Consider the following 8,790-nt stretch of genomic DNA (forward strand, 5'->3'; position numbering starts at 1 on the left):
TATATATAATGTAAAGCAGTGGTTCTCAACCTTTTTAATGCCGTGACCCCCAACCGGTCGTAAGTTGAGGACTACTCAACTGGTGCAGCACTGTTTGCAGAATGAGACTTTTGATGGGCTCAGCAGGGCAGAGACAGCCTGGACAATTCCTATTGGCTTTTGAAAGCCAATAGAATTAGACTCTATTCAAGAGAGTCTAATTCTATTGGCTTTCAAAAGCCAATAGAATAAAAGGGAGTAGCACAGCTAAGGAAAAGGGGTAAAAAATGGCGGACTGCGTTGCTTGGCGACCCCCGTGAAATGGTCGTTCGACCCCAAATGGGGTCCCGACCCACAGGTTGAGAACCACTGATGTAAAGGGATTTAAATTCAGTGTTTAAATCAGTGTTGCCTTAAGCTGAGTTGGAATGTTTTCACAAGAAATATTCTTCTCTAGCAGTTGAATAAAACATTCTTTTGAACTGACTGCTCTGAAACTCCACCTATTGCTGTGGCTATTTTGTCACTAAATGAGAAAGGAAGGGAAGGGGGAAAAAAGGAAAATAACCAAGGAAAAAAGTGCACTGTATTCACTGTTTTGGACTGTGCCATATAAATTTATTTTGTGATATAAACCACTCTGTTATTTATGCAACCCAATGAATACCTTGATTCTTCCTTGTAGTGTATAGTTGTGAATGTGGTCAGAAAGTGTGAGGTCTTATAAATGCATCTTGTAGATTTAAATTAAAGTAATTTAATTACTTCAACCAATAAGATAATCTCTCAGTTCTTTCTGAACTGGGCCTAGAATCTTATTTTATTAATAATTAGTTTTCTTTCCTGCCTTTCATTCAGGTACTGAAGGGGCATATAATAGTACTCTATCTTCTTTTTTCACCACAAACCAACCTTGTGAAACTGATTGGGTTGAGAAGGAGGGACTGTGTCAGAATCATTGAGTTTCTACAGTGAAGGTAGACAAGAAGCTGACTGTTGCTGTTCCTACTCCAACACCATAATAGTGAGACTATCCAGTTACTATTTTCAGTTTTAAATATAATTGAAAAGGATGAAAAGCAGATCTGGGGCTTTTGCCTCTTTGGAACTCTCTGGGCGAGTAATTCTGCTGATCAAATGATTAATCTTTTCCTTTTATCACTCAATCTATATCATAAATAATTCCAAACACTTTAAAACATTGCTATAATTTGTATTTATAAGTCTTTCCAAACCATAAAGGGAGCTTTTGGCTTTGGCTTAATTTATGAGTAGAAACAGAAATACGGTTAACTTACCAAGATTTATTAATACAGGATGAAGGAGAAATTAAGACGTTAAAATCTATTGACTGAAGAAGGATTTAGTTTACAATAATTTTCATAAACACAGTTTAATATAGATGAAAGGACAATTGGAACTGAAAAAATATAAAATGGAATTTCAAGTGAAATTTCAAATATACAAATAATGAACATGTAACAGCAAAAATATATACAATTTTATTAATATTTGAAATAGAAAAATGGGTTAAAGATTGCATGACAAAAGGGACTGCTAATTTTGGATATAACAGAGATGGATATTTGGATAGCACTGGATTAACTGGTTCATAATTTAAGACACATTTTCTTAAAAAGGATATACCTTTGGCATTTGACAGCAGGCAAATTATAAAAAATATATAAAGTTATTTCAAACCAGTGACAGAAATGTGAGGTCACGAAGGAACATTTTATCATGCATGACCGGCTTGTGAGAAAGCTAAGAAATTCTGGGTAAAAATTCATGTAATGATGCAAAGGATTTTTAAGAATTTATTTGCTAAGAAAACAAAACCCTCCTTACTAGGACTTATAGATATTGAATAAGAGAATACTTTTGGTAAATTGATACCATAATTGGCAATTGCAGCAAATTTATTATACGGAAGAATAATGAAATTTTCGCTATAGAGGAATAGATTGTGAAAATGTCAAGAATTTACAGAAATGGAGAAACTGACCTGTTTGGTCAGAGGAACTTTTTTTTTTTTTTGAAGGACTAATAATCTTTTATGGTTTTGGTTGTTTTTTTTTCTGAAGGAAAAAAATGGATTTATGGATCTGAAGACCAAGAAATATGACGATTAAATAAAAAGTTGAAGGGACTTGTAAAATACTTAAGAGGGAGAAAAGAAGAGTGTAATTATCTGTTGAAAAGAAAATTGGAAAACATCTATCTGTTTTCTAACTGGTTTTTTCTTCTTCTTTTTTTTCCCTTTTCCTTTCAACATTGTTTCAGCATGGTTTACTGATATTACTCAGTGCTTTTTTTCCTTAAAAAAAAAAAAAAGGTGCCGGAACTCACACACGTCATACAACCTGCCTTGCCTACCCTACAAGGTTCCATCCAAAAAAGGTGCTGGAACTACATTCTGGGCATTCTATGACAAAAAAAAAAAAAGCCCTGATATTACTGCAGTTGATTAGAAACACACAGAAGGCACAGAACTCATGATTGGTAAACCATAATGATAGGATTGATAGAGCCAATTACAGTCACAAATAAACAGATCACATTTTGGTTTTCTAGTTCCATTGGGGAATTGAAACCAGGATTCAAAAACCTATCAAATTAATTATGTGAATTTATGGAAGCTTTACAATTCTTTTAAAGCAGCAGAATATCATTGCCCTCTGGCAGTGCAATAGCAAATTGCCTTGAACCTGAGGGGAATCTGAAAGATAAATTTTATTATGTTAATTAAATATGTAAACTATTGAATATAGTAAATATTCTTTATTTTTTCTACATTCTGATATGAAACTAAGAGATCAAAACAATATAGAACTATATGTACATATCACAAATAGAAAGGGATTACAAATAACCATGGCAATAGGCATGAATCCAAGCATACATTTGAGTAACTGGTTGGTGCATCACTTTTTTATTCTCTGACTAAAAATATAAAGTGTTATCTCCACTTAACCCATCACTGTGTTTAATTTCTAGAGTGGGGTTTTTCAGTAATATCAGAAATCATGTTTAAACAATGTTGAAAGGTTAAGAAAATGGGTCTTAACTATACCAAAGGCAAGATCAGTTAAACTCCATTGCTTTCAGTGGGAAGGTCTGGAACAAATACTGTTGGTGAAAATTACTTCTGCATAGTATTCCATCTTAAATATATGTGACAAGGTAGTAATCTTGAGTACATTTACTTAGGATGAAATTATATTGAAATCAGGTGCTCTTGCTTTTCAATAAATATAAATCAGGTCCTTTGATCAGTTGGGTATAAGAAAAAAAAACCAAAAGACAGTTAGAACTTCAGTCCTTATTGTATTTGAATACCATTAATACAGAAGACAAGATATAGAGCAGATAAAAATGTTTCATGGATTATGGTTACATTTTTTTTTAATTTCAGATGCTATGCAGAAGAAGTTAACTTTGAAGCAAGCAATAGCAAAGGCATGCAGTGGTATACATTTTATATTCACTCTTTATTTTTCTTCCCCCTGGAAATAAGAGATTGCTCAAATGACAGAAAGATGCCAAATAAAAAATATATCTGGCTAAGTAATCATACAATAACACATTTTCATGCTCTGCATTGTATTATTTAAAATATTGCACACAACACCATTCTGAGACTTTTTCAGATATAGAAATTATCAAGTATTTTTATCTTGTAGATCTCGTTCTACATCCCTTCTTGCCAATTTGTTAATATATAAAGTTAGTCATCATTAGAGAGAGAAATTCTGGCTAAAACAAATAATGAAATCCAACAAGCCTTGATGTAATTTTTCAGTCTTGGAATAGTTACCCAACCAGAAATATTCATTTTAACAACACTGATAACAAAATAGAATATAGTTATTTGCTTCATTAAGTTGTATCAATATTGACCATAGCTTGGCAGCTTCCTATATATAATGGTAATTGGTACTCAACTGCTTTGAAACTCATTTGGTACTCAACATATTTTGATGTGAAAATTTTGTCCAGGTCATTGTTTGTTTGGTATTCAACGAACAAGCTGGAACTTGTTGGGATTAGTTGCCTTATAATTCACTACATTATTTCTCATAGAAAAAATTTGATTGATATTGATATTCATCATTTTTGGTATTCATTGTGCCCCTCAGAACCAATTAAACTGTCAATGCTGCAAATACTGTATATTCTTGCTTTGACAATATGCAAAACTGTCTGGTATTTACTGGGTTAATACATAGCTTAGAGTGGGGGGAAAAAAGCCCGGGAAAGAAAGAGGAAGTAAACTTTTGACCTTCACACTAATTGGATAATGTGACTTGTGACTGCAAGATAAGGGAGGGGTTTAGCAAGAAAAGATTGATGCCAGCGAGAGGAAGTCAGATTCTGGCATCAATACGTCCATGATGGTGACCGGCAAAATTGTAGCTCTGTAATAAAGACTTTAGGAAACATGCCTGAAAGTTCTTTGAAGTGCTTCATTAGTCGGAACCTGTGACCTAAACATGAGTACCAAGGTATCACTATTAAATATTCCAAGTTCTTAATACTGTATGTACAGGTCCGTATACAAAAGAAATAGACATCCCCGATTTGTTACCTTTTAAATAAATTGGATTATAATTGGATTATAATTCCTATATAATTCCTGTTATAATTCCTATTATAGTGCTGTCCCACTAACACACACATACACACACACCACAGGTGTAAGGAGTCTTTATTAAGGCTTCTGAACCTGAATTGGTATTCCCCAGCAATTCCCTGTGCTGGCACCAGCTCAACACCAGTGAGTTCCATAGGTTACTCAAATGTAGCCAACACTAATCCTCAATGCAAAGCCAAGTCCAGTCCACCAGGTAAAGGAAGTTCCAAGGCAAAGGCAAGTTCCAAAACCAAGGCAAATCCACAGGCAAAGGCAAAGGCAAGGCAAGCAAAAGCAACAGCTGAAGAGACACGATCCAAAGTTCAAGGCAAGAACACATAGCAAGAAAACAAATACATTGTTCCCAGTATTGCCTCCCTCTGTCTGCTGTGCTAAATAGCCAGCTTCTGGTGCATCCCATCAAGAAGGACGAGGCTTTCTCCTCGCAAATAATCTGGATGACCTCAGCTGCTCCTGCCTTTTCTCTGCCCTATGTGTCTTGGATTAAGTGCAAAAGGCAGTTCTTCTTCCTCACTGACCAGCTGCAGCTGCCTGTTTTGCCTACCTGAAGCCTCAGGGCTGTCCTGCTGCAGCTGTGCCAAGTCCCTTTCAGACAGCTGCTTGGAGCCATTGACCAACTCCCATCCAGATGTGCCTAGAACTGGTTCACCCTCCTCTGAGCTGACATCTGGAGAGGTATCTGGGCAAGCATCCGGAGGAGTCATCACAAATGCCCGATGTACACACATCTCTGTTGGTCAAAAAATGATGGGTCTTGTAGTCTGATGTTATCTGTGAAGCCCCAGGCTGTGCAAGGCTATAGCCAAATTTTTCTTGATACAAACTTCTGCCACATTCAGAGAATGCTGTAAGGTTTGTGTTAAAATATATTCCACTGCAGTGTCTGAGGAATTTTTCAAGTAAATATTCTCTCTGCACACATAGAAAGTAGGCAGAACCATAATTTTACATTTTGTAGTGCAATTTTTCCACTTGCTCTAGGAGACTCAATATACTCAAAGTACAAGCAAGCCCTACATATTTTTGGACAAATTTCCCATAATGCTAGAGACCAAGAAATAGTGTAATCATAATAATATATAGAAATCAAAAGATTTCCTATTTTTGCTCTAAAATTTAAAATGCTATAATTTAAAAAACAGAACTTTTAAAAATTCAGAGTCTACTGCAGGGGTGTCAAACTGCTGGCCTGCAGGCCAGTTGCATCATGTGAGGGTCACGTCCATCCCAACTCCAGCAATGCCAAAAAAGTTGTGATACGTTGCGACATGTCACGTGATGCAGCGAGTTTGACACCCGTGGTCTACTGCTTCTTAATTCTCCCAATGAATGGTGTCATGTCAGAAGAAACAATGAAGTTGAAGTGGAGTATTTAAAAAATGTCTTTGCTAAAATAAGAAATTCAGGAATAATGATTAATAAATAAAAATTAGATTGATAAAAATAAATTGCTGCAATAAGTAATAGTAATAACAACAATAACAATAATGCCTTGTGTTGATTGTTCTTTTAGTCATAGAGAGTCACAAAGCTATCAGGTGAGAAAACAAATGTATAAACGAAGAGTATCAAGAAGAAGGGGAAGATTGAGAAAAATATGGTTGGAGAAAAAGGGAAGTGGACACTCAAAGAACAAAAGCAACGTATGAATCAGTATATGGATATGATGGAAACTACATTGTTTGCAAGGTCAAAGGTAGAGAGGGTATAGTGAATTGTGTTGGTTTAAATTAGATGAGCTTCGATTTCTTTTTCTCTTCTCTCCTGCTTTAAATTTATTTTGCTCTCTGCTTCTCATTCTTTTCCTTCCCTTTTCATAATATGACTTACCCTGAAAAGAAATGATATAATGAGTAGGAATGTATATGTATCCATGCATGCATGCATATTTACAGAGGGCTACTTGATTCCCCATGTCCATATTAGAAATAGAATCAAGTTTACTTATGTGAGCAGCCCACTGTGCATTTTTTCTTTACATCTTCCCCAATAAAGGTGCTATTAAGTTCTCTTTATGATCAAAAATTAAGGGAAAAGGATTGGATTTTTTTGTGTGTGGGGGGGACAATTATGGTAGATATAGCCATAAAGATTTCACAATAAAAATGTAAGAATACTGTATTATAAATAACAAATACAGCTGATGATAGCTGAACACATCTTAAGAAATTATTATGAAGAAAACTTGAAATGTTTTTAGTAAGGTTCTGACAGATTGGACCTCGAGAAACATTTTGTGCTCTGTGAGATGCTGGCAACCCTACAGTTACAGCCTTGAGCAGTTTTTCAGTTTCATGTGAATGAGACAGGTTCTGCTCACTCGTATCTAGATTCCTATATCGCTGCAGTTAGACAATCAGAAGCTCTAAGTAACTGAATTATTTTTCAAGCAGAAAATCTGCCAGCTGCAGATACATTTATAACAAGATAAATCATGAAATCTGAACTCTCATTATCACTAAGTTGCAATTGTTACTGACTTATGATTATAAATGTGAATACCACTTCTATTCATATTTTGAATATTCACTTCTATTCTATTCATATTTTGGAAGAAGTAGAATACCATCTTCTACTTCTTTCAAAATATGGATAAAACAACTTATTAGACACACACACACACACACACACACACATTATCCTGTAGTGAATGGGCAGGCTAATTTCTTCTTCTTCTTCTTCCTCCTCCTCCTCCTCCTCCTCCTCCTCCTCCTCCTCCTCCTCCTCCTCCTCCACAATTAGAGGTATCTGAGTTTCAATCCATCTCAGTATGAGCTACATGCCATGATCCCATACAAAGTCAGGCGTGCAAAGAAAACCCTATATTTCTGCTAGAGATAAAATGGGCTGTATTTTTAAAATGAGGTTGAAGTTTGGAAGCAAGACTGAAAAGAAAAATGAGGTACCTTTCACACAGAGACACAAGCAGTTTGAAATATAACAAATCCTCTGGGACCTGGGGGTAGTAAAAGAAGAACTGAGACAGATGGAAATCTCCTTCAGGAAATATAGCTATCTCTGAAAGAATAAGTAAAAACTGTAAAACTCTAGGCAGCCCAGAATCACTTGGTTGAAATAGGAAGCCATAGAAATTAAATAAATGAGTTTAGCTATGAATATTGCATACAATTTTATGGGACTCTGTATTGAGTCTAATTTAGTCTCTCTTGATTATTCTCTATGTAAGCTCAGTTCTTGGGAGTTTTATGCAAATTGTCACATCTTTAGGTCAGACTGCTTTGGTATTAGCAGCAGAAATACCATCTAACTTATTCTGTATATGATTCTATTCAGTGGTGGGATTCAAATATGTGAACAACCAGTTCTCTGTGTGGATGCTGCTTCTGGAAGTCCATTCTGGGCCTGGGCAACAAAAAAATTAGCTACCAGTTCTGCCAAAGTGGTGCGAACTGGCTGAATCCCATCACTGATTCTATTGGAGAAGTCAGTTTAAACAGTTCTATATGTGTTTTATATGCAATTACTTATAGCTAAAAAGTATTTTTTTAACTTTCTCTCTTTTACTATATTTCAAAATAAAGTTTCTGATTCTAAATCAATGTATTCTCATAAATGAAGAGAAGGTGGAGGATGATTTACTAATCACTATAGAGCCAGATGACACAATATAATTTATTTCCTTTTTTTATTTTCCCTTTTAACTTGCTAGGAATTTGCACAGGCTATAGAAGCCTGACCTTTTTGCACATGCTGGGGATTTTCACTAGACAGCCTAACAGTCCTAAGAAAAGATGCAGATGCTTTATAGTGTAGACAAGTGCCTCATTCCTGCTCCTGCAGGCTTCAAAATACATTTTTCAAATTGGTTACAAAGGCTGCACAGGCCACACACTTATGGCATAATCACAGATACAGACACAACTGCAACTGGATCTCCTTTTTTTAAAGTGTAATAACTATCATAATCTAAAGAAAGAAACTCAGTGGGCCTATGATATTAAGGGAAATAGGAGACTTTTTCGCCACTTAAAAAACATAGCGATGACTATTTTTACAAAGATAAAGCATATAGGTTGTTCTGATCCATAATTCTATTTACAGATACAACTATCAATGAGTTATAAGTATTTAGAAAGATTATGAGTTACCTTAATTTCTGACAACTTGCAAAACAGGGCTATTTAGTTCACTGAGAA

General features: G+C 35.2%; 1 long non-coding RNA gene across 1 annotated transcript in view; it reads left to right on the top strand.

The window, feature by feature from the left end:
* The window catches only part of LOC120299287, a 42,367-nt gene extending 38,153 nt beyond the window's left edge, over window positions 1-4,214 (top strand). Inside the window, exons 3-4 of the long non-coding RNA XR_005554377.1 lie at window positions 838-1,003; window positions 3,395-4,214. This is a non-coding gene — a long non-coding RNA (uncharacterized LOC120299287). The remainder of the gene's footprint in view (window positions 1-837; window positions 1,004-3,394) is intronic.
* Window positions 4,215-8,790: the final 4,576 nt, after the last annotated feature.

Source organism: Crotalus tigris, unplaced genomic scaffold, assembly GCF_016545835.1.
Source record: "Crotalus tigris isolate CLP2741 ecotype Arizona unplaced genomic scaffold, ASM1654583v1 scf7180000024287.791202, whole genome shotgun sequence".
Lineage (NCBI taxonomy): Eukaryota > Metazoa > Chordata > Lepidosauria > Squamata > Viperidae > Crotalus > Crotalus tigris.